The sequence below is a fragment of the Microtus pennsylvanicus genome, chromosome 1 (genome assembly GCF_037038515.1).
Source record: "Microtus pennsylvanicus isolate mMicPen1 chromosome 1, mMicPen1.hap1, whole genome shotgun sequence".
Classification (NCBI taxonomy): Eukaryota; Metazoa; Chordata; class Mammalia; order Rodentia; family Cricetidae; genus Microtus; species Microtus pennsylvanicus.
The window spans coordinates 8,535,542-8,549,001 of NC_134579.1; positions in this window are offsets into that span (position 1 = coordinate 8,535,542).

Here is a 13,460-nt window from a genome sequence, read left to right on the forward strand (position 1 = left end):
TTCTTGCAAGCACGAACCAGGAAGAACACTATTTTGAACAGCAAACATAGCAAGAAGCTGTGTTAAACTCTCTCTCTCTCTCTCTCTCTCTCTCTCTCTCTCTCTCTCTCTCTGTGTGTGTGTGTGTGTGTGTGTAGAATATATTTTCAAGTTTTCTCAGAGTTTATGTGATTTTAGTCAGCCCTATGGTGTGTGCCAATCTGTAGGCAGAGGCCACCTGTTTGTTTCCTGACTGTCCAGACTCCCAACACAGAAGTTCCACTATTTAAATTACTGTGTAGCCAATCACTCAAGTGTATTGCTAGCCAGATTTTATATCTTTGGTAAACCCATTTCTAAAAATTTATATTTTACCACAAGGCACATGGCCTACCAGCAAGGTTACAGCCAGCAGATCATGTCTTTCTCCTCTGATAGATTTATAGTATGTCCTTGCCTCAACCTTTTTCTCCCAGAATTCAGCTGTTTCCCCGCCTAGCTCTAATCTGTCCTATCACAGGCCAAAGCAATTTCTTTATTCATTAACCAATAAAAGCAACACATATAGAGACAGACTCCCATATCACATGTATGAGTTATATTTATTGGCAGAGGAGATCACTTCCTAAATATGACTCCAGTAGACGAGACACTGAGAAAAACATCAACACAGTTCCCTGAACATAGGAATGTTCAGCTGGTGCCTATATGAAGACTTCATATTCTCTTTGGTTCAATAATGTGCTCTTCAGCCTATGGAAAGAGTAAAGTTGAAACATCCCCAAACACACAAATTTTGACCAATAATCTGCCCTGTATACAAGATGTGCCAGGACAATAGTGACATGGAACTTGTGGAACCAACCAATGTCAAATTTAAGTTGAGACACACTCATTGAGAGGGAGCCATGGATGACACTACCTGAATGGCTAGGAACTGGAGACTGGATATCCCAGAGACTTAGGGTAGATCCAAACAGATTTTTCAAAATAAATAACTATAATACATGATGATAGATGATCGATAGATAGATAGATAGATAGATAGATAGATAGATAGATATAATAACTTCTAATTATACTCTGCTCTAATCATAGTGTGGTACCTTGTCCATTTGTCATCAGAGATGTTTTCCCTGGCAGTAGATAGGAATGGATGGAGAGATCTATAACATGACAATATAGAGAAAGATTCTAAATTGGAGGTCTCCGTTGGTCTATGACCTTGGAACTCAGTGAATCACCTCAAAGATAAGTCAGAAAGATTGTAGGAGTCAGATGACATGAAAGACACCAAGAAATCATTGTCCAGTGAATTATCTAATCATGGTGCATATAGACTGACAGAGACTGAGGTGGCAAGCAAGAGAACTGTGTCTTCATCAAGTCTTCTTAGTATATGTTGGGACTGTTAACTTGATGTTTTTGTGGTACTCCTAACTTTGTGAGTAGCTGTATTTTTACTCTTTTGCTTGTTCCTGTGACTCTTTTCTTCATGTTTGGTTGTTTTCTGCAACCCAAATATAATGCTGTCTCCTGTAAGGAGCGGTGGCGGGGCTGCGTCCCCAACACCCCAGCCGCCTGCTCAGCTAGCTTATGCCCCGAAATAATTACATGAACACCGTATTCTTTTAAGCACTGCTTGGCCCTTTAGCTCTAGTCCTTACTAGCTAATTCTGATATCCCGATCAACCCATCTCTAATAATCTGTGAGCACCAGTCTTACCGGGAAAGATTCAGCATGTCTGACCTGGCGGCTTGCTTCATCGCGTGCCTCTGCCCAGGAGCCGGGAGCATGGCATCTCTCTCTGAGGCGTCTGCTCCCGAGAGGAGAGCTGTCGAGTCTGAGCTCACTTCCTCTTCCTCCCAGTGTTCTGTTCTGTTTACTCCACCTACCTATGCCCTAACCAATAAAATGGGCCAAGGCAGTTCCTTTATTAGCCAATGACCTTCCTCCATCAGTCTCCATGTCTTATTGTACTTTATTTTGTCTTGTTTGGTCGCTGTGTCTTGGAGGCTTGCTCTATTTTGAGGGCAGATGGGAATAGTGGATCTGGGTAAAAGCAGAATTGGGGGGTTGTGCTGGGGGAAAATATGATCAGAATGTATTGTATTAGAGCATAATTCTATTTTTATAAAAAGATATGCTATATACTATAATATCAATAGTGTATTATGATAGCTACATAGGTAACAGAAAAGAAGATAAGCCTTATCTTGAATGGAATTTATCATTTTGTTTAAGAAACTTGGAGCTATTGAAAAAATAGCTATGTCTTTCTTCATTTTCCTAAAATATGATAGGTAAAACATTTAAAGATTCTATAATACATTCTAGGGAAACTAATTTTTTGTTTTGTTTTGTTTTTTTTGAGACAGGGTTTCTCTGTAGCTTTGGTGCCTGTCCAGGAACTAGCTCTTGTAGACCAGGCCGGCCTCAAACTCCCAGAGATCCACCTGCCTCTGCCTCCCAAGTGCTGGGAAAAAGTAACTTTTGAAGCATTGAAGTTTTCTGCAATTGTAAATCAGAATATATTAAAATATAAAGATAAATAAAAATGAAGGAGATAAATGAATTTACAGGACTATATACATATATATACAGTATATATACATATATGCACATATTGCAGCAACTTAACTATCTTAAGTGATTTTAAAATATAGTAATATGATAGATCTGTCAAATATGAAAAAAATAACTTCAAAGATTAATCTCTTTCCAATGATTTTGCTGTTGATACTATTATTTGTGCTAATATAGTATAATTGACATTTAGGATAAAGCTGCACATCAAAAGCAACAATGTGGATATAAACTAATCTATTAGTGTTGATAGGCATCTACATACAAAATCAAAGAAGTAAAAATACAGGTCATAATATTATCTACTAGTATCAGAAAAACTAATTTATTTTTATTTAAAAATTTATGTGTGTTGAATTTTGTAACTGTGCATGTGTGTTTGAGTGTAGGTGTGTATGTGTGTGTATGTGTATGTTACTTAAACAGAATAGTAATGATAAAATTAGAAGCAATAATTACTGTATTGTCAGCTTATGGTTACTTCATATCATTCAACAAATGAGAATGAAAACTTCTTGGAGAAATACCTGCTTTTATAATATGAAATATGTGTACTTTATCAATTTTTCATTGATTCTTTGTGAATTTCACATCATTCACCCCAATCCTGCTCATTTTCCAATCTTATAATATCCACAACTCACTTCTGTAGTATCCCCTGACTAAAGCAAGTCAAAAAATATTTAAAACAAAGAAAATAAAACAAAAATTTCACTTCACTCCTCCATCTTTCTTGCCTCTCCAGCACCTTGTCACTCATCTTACTGTCATTGGTGCCGGCCCTTTGTTATACAGTGTACATTTTTGTACACACAGCTTTTCTTGCCAATGGTCATTGCAATAAGTTGTTGGCCTGGTACAAGGCCTTTGAAGTCAACACTGACCCCCACCCAAACGGTTTTTGGATATCCTCCTGGTGCCCTGAATAATGGAGATTCTGTTGCCATGGTACAACAGGACCATTCCTTTCACACATTCTTGAAGATCTTAAATGGATTAGATATTGGGGTAGGCCAACTAAAATGTCTGGATGTGGGTCTGGATGTTAGCTAATTTGATCAGTCTAGGCATCTGGGACCTCCTGCCTCAGATGAGGGGCAGAACTAACTCTTCTATGCTTCATGCGAGTGGGGGCCATGGACCTGGTGAGAAGCTGTAGCATCTCTGATGAGTTTGGGATCTGATCTCTGGTAATGCATGGGTACAGCTCTCCCAGGAGGACCAGGAAAGGGCAGCAGACTCAACACAGTCCTTGAATTTCAATATTCTTGGTTCCTATGGCCCCTTGTGCTGACACGGGCCAGGAATGTCCCAGGGTGTTGTAGAGTCATGGACTATATATTCCTCACCTCCATCAAAGACACCAGAAGGATAATATTACCTAAGTAAACAGGAAGTTAATTGGAAGTAACATTCTTAGGCCCAAATTTTGAAAACAAGATATCTTTAAAGTATATATGTTGTTTACTTAGCTCCTTCCCAGTCAAAAAATTAAAAGAAAGAAAGTAGAGGTGTGATGATAAAAATAGGAAAACTTTGGAAAGAGAAAAGATTCAGCCTGCAGATGTCACCCAGATGCAAAGGAAGCAAGACGGGAATGCCTCACTGACAAAAGGTACCAAGCCACATGGCTAACATAGACAAAAATAATAGGCTAATGTATAGTGTAAGAATTAGTTAATGAGAAGACTGAGCTACTATGAAAACCAGTTTATAATTAATGTAGAACTCTGTGTGTTTCTTTGGAACTGAACAGCTGCAGGACTGGTTGGGAAAGAAATCTTAGGCAACACCAATAGACTCTAATTTTGATGTTTTATTTGTCAAACTGATCCACTCTATAATCTCCTGGGAAGACTGATTCAATGAAGAGCTTCTAAATCAAGGTGGGCTAAGGACCCATATATGATTTCTTATAATCTAATTAACTAAGATAGGAATACTAGCCAAATATGACTGGCACTATTCCTTAGGCAGAAATGCTGAACTGCAAAAGACTAAAGAAATAAAGTAAACACAAATATAAATAGATTAGTCCATGCCTCTGTTCTTGACTGTCAGTCATAGGTGACCAATTGCTTCAAGTTGATGACAACTTGATGTCTCCTCAATAATAGACTGAAAACTAGAATTGTGAGTCCGAGGTCCTTTCTCACTTAAGTTGTCTTTTTCAGAATGTATCATCATAGCAAACAGCAAAAACTTATAAAACAGTTCAGTGAATTTACTTTTAATTTAAGTCAATATTAGTTTTAGTAGTTGAATCACAGTTTTGCTTTATTTTCTCAGTTATTTATGACACATTCTTTTAGAAAATACATTTGTTTCAGTGAATACTCTTAGGATTTGTCTCTAAAATTTAAAACTTAACTGGTCATATTTAGATTATTTTATTTTACATTGCATATCTTTAATGTAAAAAATCTGTTTTCTTTTAGAACAACTTTTTGCATTTCACAAATTTCAAGGCATTATTCAATGTGAGAGTATGTCATTCAAATTAGAAGGAACTTTGTATTATTCTGATATATTAGATGTGAAGATTTATTTTAAAATCTAATATGGTATTATTTCATTGCTCCAATTTCAAGTATTTTTGTAGAATTTAAGAATTTTCTTTTCCTTGGCCTGATAATCTATTAAGTCAGACTTGTTTCCATTCCTTGGCAATTTAAACTTTGGTGGTCTAACAAAAAAGAATCTAAGGTGATACATTTAGGTCAGTGTGTAGTGAAATATTTCACAGCGTGTTTCTCTTTGTTTTATGAACACGTTCACATTTGGCTGTATTAAACCCTCTGGGAGTTCACTAACCTCCTAGTATTTCTAAAAGGCTTTTTGGAACTTCCTGTACCTTTATTATGAGAACTCAAGAGTCCTTTATTGAAGTCTTTTTAGTTGATTAATGTGGTCATTGCTCTATCTTTGTGTGAGCTACTTTGAATTGTCACCCTGGGAATATATATATACTTTTTGTTCTTTATTGATTCTTTTGTGAAGAGAATCTCTTTTCTTTTTAGAATATTGAGATTCCACTTTGTTTGACCAAATGATAATATTTGGACATTCTATAGAAAGATTAGAAACATATAGTAGTCTGCAAAGCAAGACGTCTCAGGTTTCTATAGAAGAATCCAAGTATGAAATAAAATATGTGCCCCATAAGTTATATGATGCAAAGAATGGAAGATTTACAGAGTAGTGTTAATAACTAAGAGTTATAGCATGATATGCCTGCAGAATACAAAAGAAACTGAGATGTAAAGGCAAAAACAAATGTTTATTATGATCTAAAGGAGGAAGTCAGCAATCAGAACAATGTCAGCAGGAACAGACATTTATTTTTTTCCTTTTAAGAAAGTTTCCAAACTTTCAAGTTTTACAAAATGTTATTAGAGTCATATATATGTTTGTATATATATGTATATATATACATAAATTTATTAAATAAAATATCTAAAAATTATTAAATATTTCACAGTATATATTATATTATTAAATATATAGCTTGTTAATAGGAATAAGAATATAATAAAGACCATATGCTTGTAAATTTTAATGAAAGTGGAGAATTGCACATATAAGATACAACCCAAAATTTTACATTAAGTTCATGAATGATAAATATCTATCCTGAATTTTGGAAGTAATATTTTTCCCTATTGAACAAACTATAAAGCGGAAAGTATTGTAATTATCACCATATTTGAAGCTTCAGATATACCTTTTACAGAAACTGAAACTCCTTAATAGATTTCTAAAATTAGTTTTTATGTCTAAGATACATTTCTTCAAAATATTTTCCTGTGTGTGGTAGTTTGAAAGAATATGCCACCTAAAGAGAGGACCACTATAAGGAGGGGTGGCCTTTTGGAGTAGGTATAGCCTTGTTGGAGTAAGCGTATCACTGTGGGAGTGGGATTGGAGGTTTCATATATGATCAAGACCTCAGAAGTGCAGACTATTAAAGCAGCTGAATGTTTTAATCACTGCTTAGTGGGCCATACTAGTAGATTCATGGAAGACAGTGGTGCTTACTGTGATTAAAATTGTGGATGCCTGTATCAAGAGGTTTCAGAGGAGAAGAATATTAGTATGTTGCTTAGAGACGAGTCTAGTTATATTTCAGTAAAGAATATGTCTGCTTTTTGGTTTTGTCTGAAAAGTCTGCCTGAGGTTAAAGAGTTTTGGATTAACTCGGTTGACAGAAGAAATCTCTAAATAACTGGTACAGACTCTGTCATGTGGTTACTAATGTTAACTCTGATCAGGATTTAGAATGAAAAGGAGCAAGATAAGCAAATAAAAATACACGCTGTTCTGATTGAAAAAAGGGACACCAGAAAGTTGAATAGAGCTAAATCCTGTGTCCCCAAAGATAAATTAATTAAGAATTGGAATAAAGCAAGTGGTGACCTCAGGACAGAATCGCTCCACAGCCATGTTTCCAATTTGTGAAAAGGAACTAAAGCAAAGCTTAGCCCTGGGTGTGGTAAATCATAACTTAAATTCTAGCATGGGGAATGGACAGTACGGGGTCAAATTGATATAGAAATCCAGTTTCAGGATAGCCAACCTTCAACAGTGAAGGACAGAAAACTAGTTAAAATGTAATCAAATGAAGGGACCATGTTCCAGCACCAGTAAGCAACAGACCTTGGAAGATTCACTCATGTGGTTCCGGCTTTAGAAGAACGAGGTTATGGAACTTGTCTCCTTACTTAAGAAAAGCTGCTGAGGCCAGACATGTGTCAGAGATGTCCTTGATAGAGACCCAAAGAGGTCATCTTGTGAAGCTGTGAAGATGAACCTTGAAGTGCTTTGGAGAACCCAAGATGCATGAAATGCCAGAGTCATGGTATGGAACCCACCCAAGAGAAAGAAGCATATTTCAGTCAATGGAGCTAAAAGGAGTTGGAGATCTGAAGTGCATTTGACATCAGACATGAAGATAAAGAGTTTTGAATTTGTCCAACTATTTTTTTACTTTTTAATTTTGCTTTGGTCCAGTAATTTCTTACTATGTTCCCTTTTGTACATTTTGGAATGGTAATGTATATCATGTGACATTCTACATTAGAAGTATGTGCTAAGTTCTTGATTTTGACTTTTTCAGAGATTGCATGCATGTTTGAACTTGAGATGTTCAAATAAGTTTGAGACTATAATAGACAATGGCGACTTTTGAAGCTGCACCAAATACATTTTTTTTTGCATTATTATATGCTACGTGCTCTAGTGGGGCAAAGACAGATGTGCAGGTTTGAAAGAAAATGGCCCACAATGGAAGTGGCACTAATAGGAGGTATGGCCATGATGGAGGACTTGCTGTCTTTTGGAGGAAGCTTGGAACAATGGAGATAGGCTTTGAACTCTCATATATTCTCAAGATACCACTAAGTGTCTCAGACCATTTCCTGCTGCCTACAAGATTTAGAACTCTCAGCTACTCCTCCAGCACCATGTCTGCCTACAAGCCACTGTGTTCCCCCTTGATTATAATGGGTGACCCCATGAATTATAAGTGACTCACCCCAATTATATGTTTTCTTGTATAAGAGTTGCTATAGCCAAGCAGTATTGATACATACCTTTGATACTAGTACTTTGGAGAAGAGATGAGCTGCTCTCTGTAAGTTAGAGACCAGCATGTTCGATGGAGTGAGTTTCAGGACAGACACCAAAGCTACACAGAGAAACCCTGTCTAAAACTCCCTAAAAATAGAAAGAAAAATAGTGTCTCTGATCATGACTTGTCTTCACAGAAATAGAAACCTTAATACACTAAGATTTGGAGATATTTTTTTCCTTTATTTTGAATAAGAAATTTGTTTTCTTGTTTTAATCATGTGTGTATGTGTGTCTATATGTGTAGATCTGTGCTTGTGTAACTGTAATCTCTTGCAAAGACCAGAAGAGGGCAGGGATTCACCTGCAAATGGAGTTGATGAAAAGTAGTGACTTGGGTGATAGGTATAGTACTTTGCTTCTGCTAAAGCAATATGTGCTCTCAACTGCTAAATCTTCTTTCCAGCCCTGGTATAACTTTAAATAATTTTATTGCTTCTTATTTTCAAGAAACATTTGAAATTCCTTTAATAAATTTCTGGATACTAAAAAGCAGCACAAACTTTCAGTAAGCTCCCAATAATGGAAGAAAGAGACTTGAGGGAATAGTCATTCATTCCACACATAGAGGAATAATGAATGCTGATTTTGATATGGCCAGAGTTTGTAAGAGAACAAGTTTCAGGTTAAGCCAGGTGAATATGATCAACAGCAAGAAAGATTCTGATAAGTAATAACTAGCGTGTAAAATAAATAATGGTGTGTTATAAGAAATATACTAAATCCACTGCTATTGGAGCATGGTATAAGACTGTGTGTTTGTATATGTTATAGGCCTTATTATTAGTTAATAATATATTTGTAAACTCATTCACAATCTTCTTTAAAAGTTAAGATTTAATTCTGAATAAATATTGCATTTTAAGTTTCCCAAAACAAAATTCAAAAAGAAAGTTTATGATATACATAATCAAAAAATATTATTGCTAAGAAATTTTGGTCTTTTTCTTATTAGTGTTGTAGAATTATGTCTCTTCAGGTTTCTTTTAAAATTACCACATATCAGAAATGTCAAATATTTTATTAGAAGTTGTAGTTTTTTATTTTTTACATATGTGTACATGCATATGTATGGCTTTTCAAGACAGGTTTTCCCTGTGTAGCTTTAGGAATCAGTCCTGGAACACCCTCTGTAGATCACGCTGGCCTTGAACTCACTGGTATCTGTCTACCTTTGGCTCATGAGTGTTTGTATTTTTTATTTTTCTTTTTATATGATCACTCCTATTTTGTACCTGTGAGTAGGTAAATCATTTCTAATTATTTTATTCAATATGTTCTTCTGAAAAACAAAAGTTTTTTTCTAGATATTCAGTGACTCATATTGTAAGTTCCCTTATATTGTCATTATGATGGGACCATGCAATGTAAAAAAAAATTGTTAACTACTAGTGATCTTAATGTTCCCAATACTATAAAGACTCAATTAATTTCAACTTGAGATTTACACAAGGAAAGAGACACAAATAGAGAAATATACTAAAATAATATTAAAAAGAAATTCATTTTTATTCATGATTGATGAATGTAAATTGAAAATTATCTGAGATAAAAATAATAAATGTATATTACCTAGGACATGATGACCTAAAATATCTACTCTGTTTAGTTCAAAAAATCAAAATAAAAATGTAAAACTTAATTCATGAAGCCCTACCATATTAGTAAATAGGCAGCTGGGAATTTTATAAATGATATTGAGCTTATAAAACAAGCCATTTTATCATAATAAGCCCACAGAATTCTAATGTACACATTGTTTTCTGTACAGCTATGGGGTTGTGTTTGCACTGCTGTCAAACACAGTTCCTATATTGTGAACTATCTGCCAGTTGTCATTTCCTTCCCTTTTGTTTCTTTCTATCTATCTCATTACTCCTTATTTTTTTCTTTCTATGTCTATAAAAGAAACGTGTCAATTTGTTTTATAAAGCACCATGTGTTCATTTTAATGTAAGTGGAAAGCAGAAAAGACTTTCAAGTGAATTTTTAAGTCTTACAACAACCTTTCCTCTCCAGGACAGTTTGCACATTAAGGCATATTCCAGACCTCAAATTTCCTGAGGCTTTACTTCATAGACATTACACATTTTTCAGCAGTGCATTATATCTTGTTTAAATGTATTAAAGATGCAGAATCCTTCTTAAATATTAAATTCATCTTCAGTTAATATTTTTATTAAAAATAACATTTTATTAAGATGATATCCAAAAATAATAACACAGCACACATGTCATGAAAGCTCTAGTTGCTCACTCTTTGACTCCACCTCTATTACTGCTTATGTTGGTAAGTTCAACAATAAAAACAACGTAATAAAGAGTGTAGAATAAGTGATGGTACCTTCATAATTTATAGCACAATTAATAAAATCTCAGAGAGAGAAAAACTAAGGTTTGCCCTGAATAATCAATAATCAAAGAGCTAGCCACTAGACCTTACTTCAACCTCTTCCAAAATGGTGATACTGCCTACAGGATTCTCAGAATGAGATTGAAATTTTATTACTCATACTATATTTGGTGTCTAAATCTTAGGTAAGAGTTTTCACAAAAAGCCTGAAAAATCTTATGTAGGTAGAGACTGCTCTTTTCTTTCCCAGCTGACCAGACCCTAATAATCACACAGAAACAATATTAATTTTGTTGCTGGTTGGCCAGTGACTCAAGCATATTCCTAGTTACCTAGACCTTACATCTTAAATTAACCCATTTCTATTTATCTGTGTATCACCACAAGACTGTGACAAACTGGTAAAGTTATTCTCTTTAAGCAAGTACATGGTGTCTCTTGATTCTGTCTACTCTCTATATATATCTCTGTTCAGATTTTCACCTGGCTTTATTCTTTCCTGTCATAAGAAAAAGATACTTCTTTATTAACTATTGGTAATAAAGCATAATCACAGCATAAAGGGGGGAATTCCACATCAAGCTTACAAAAAAGAAGCACTTCTAGACCCACAAAAATGGGAGTCAATTGCAGCTTCTTTGTAGTGACATTTTTTTCAGGTATGCTGTTTTCTGACTTCAAGAAGAGGTGTGATTTATTTAAGAGATGTCTTCCTGACTCAAGCAGGTGGTTCTGCTATGGAGGACTTAAATGGAGTTTTTGGACAACATGCTACAAGTGGCTTAATAGTGACATGGACAGCTGTGTCCTTTGGGGCTGAGGTGGTGAGCACGGTTGGCAGAGATAGCAAACATACCTACACCATGTTGTATGGGATAGGGACAACAGGCAACACTGAAACTTTAGCCCTAGTCATGCTGTTCAGCATATTACAGATTTATGTGGTCAAAAAACAAAAAAAGATAAATTTGTACAGAAAGATTCCAAAGAAAAAGAACTTCTAAATAGCTTACTGCATATTTAAAAATACATGTAGACTTTGGAGAGAAAAGAAAATGGATAGAGTCCCTAAAAAGAAAAGAAATAGAGCAACTGGGCATGGTGTTACACACTTTTAGTTTCAGCACTTGAGAGGCAGAAGCAGTTGTATCTCTATTAGTTTAAGGCCAGTCTGGTCTAGAGAGTGAGTTGCAGGAAAACAACAACAGAAAAGAAAAAAAAAAAAGAAAAACCCTGTGTCAAAAAATTATAGAAGAAAAGAAAAGAAAGAGTGAAGAAAATTCACTTAAAAAGAAAAAATAAACAGAGAGTCTGGATACTGTGTGTTAGTTATTGTGCTATCTTTGAATTATTTGACTGATGAGGAAGGAGCAGCAGCTGCTTAAATACATTTGGTTTTAAATGTTTCTGGATTTATCCAACCTATATATTTTGAAAATGTCTTGACTTCAAAATTTAAATCAAAAGATTTGTTATTTTGGAGAAGAGGTTTTACTTTTATTTCCACAGGAAATGAGAGGCTGAGGATTCATTCTGTGTTTAAAAAAATAAGATTTGATCAAGAGGAAGGAAGACCCCAAGAAAAATCTCTATCGAATAAATGAGCCAGATAATCCAACATTTTAGAGCACTACTACTCCAATTTCATTTGGGTTCTTCATAAAGAACAACTTCATGACTGCTGGCTGAGATGATCCAGAATCACAGAACTTCACCATAATTCTAAGTTAGGTTCCCATAAGATTATCAGCACCCCAAATCAGAAGGCAGTAACCTAGAAAACTATGCCCACATTCTTAAAAATAGATTGTGGATGTTTGTCTTTGTTTGGAGTGTTGGTTACAAGTTGTTATTGATAACAGTCAAGGAAAAAAGCTAAACAAAAGAGATTAGATTCAAAGTTCTTTTTTTGAAAAGAAAAAAAAGTACTATAAAATAATGCTTTTGTACCCTATATTATTGGATTCAGCTGGGCAGTAGTGGCACACACCTTTAATCCTAGCACTTGGGAGGCAGAGTCAGGCATATCTCATGAGTTTGAGGCCAGCCTGGTATACAAGTGCTAGTTCCAGGAAAGACTGCAAAGCTACAGAGAAACCCTGTGTTGAAAAATCAAAAACAAACAAGCAAACAAACAAAAATCCAATATCAGTGGATTCAATTCACCTATAAAACACACAGGCTAAAAGAATATATAAAAGTAGAAGCCATCCTTCTGCTGTATATAAGAACTACATCTCAATCTCAAAGATAGACATTACCTTAGATTAAAGAGTTGGAAAAATATTTTCCAATCAGATTCGTAAGACAAGCAAGTATAGCTATCCTAATATCTAATAAAATAGCATTCAAAGTAAAATCAATCAAAAGAAAGGAGGACACTTTACACTCATATGAAGAACAATCCATCAAGATGAAGTCTCAATCCTGAACAAATGTTCTCCAAATATAAAATCACCCACATATGTAAAAGACACATTACTAAAACTTAAATCTCACATCAACCCCACACACTAATGGTAGGAGACTACAACACCCCACTCTCCCAATGGACAAGTCAACAAGTCAGAAATTGACAGAGAATTAAGAGAACTAACAGATGTCATTACTCAAATGGACTTAAGACACATCTACAGAACATTCCACCCAAACACAAAAGAATAGACCTTCTTCTCAGCACCTCATGGAACCTTCTCTAAAACTGACCACATTCTTGATGACAAAGCAAACCTCAACAGATACAAAAAAAATGATATTAACAACTGTTTTTTTTTTTATGGAATCACCATGATTTAAATTTAGAATTTATCAAAAACACTAATTACAGAAAGTCTACAAACTCATGAAAATTGAACAGTGTTCAATAGTACTACTGCTGGGTCAATGAATAAATACAGAAAAAAATTAAAGAAT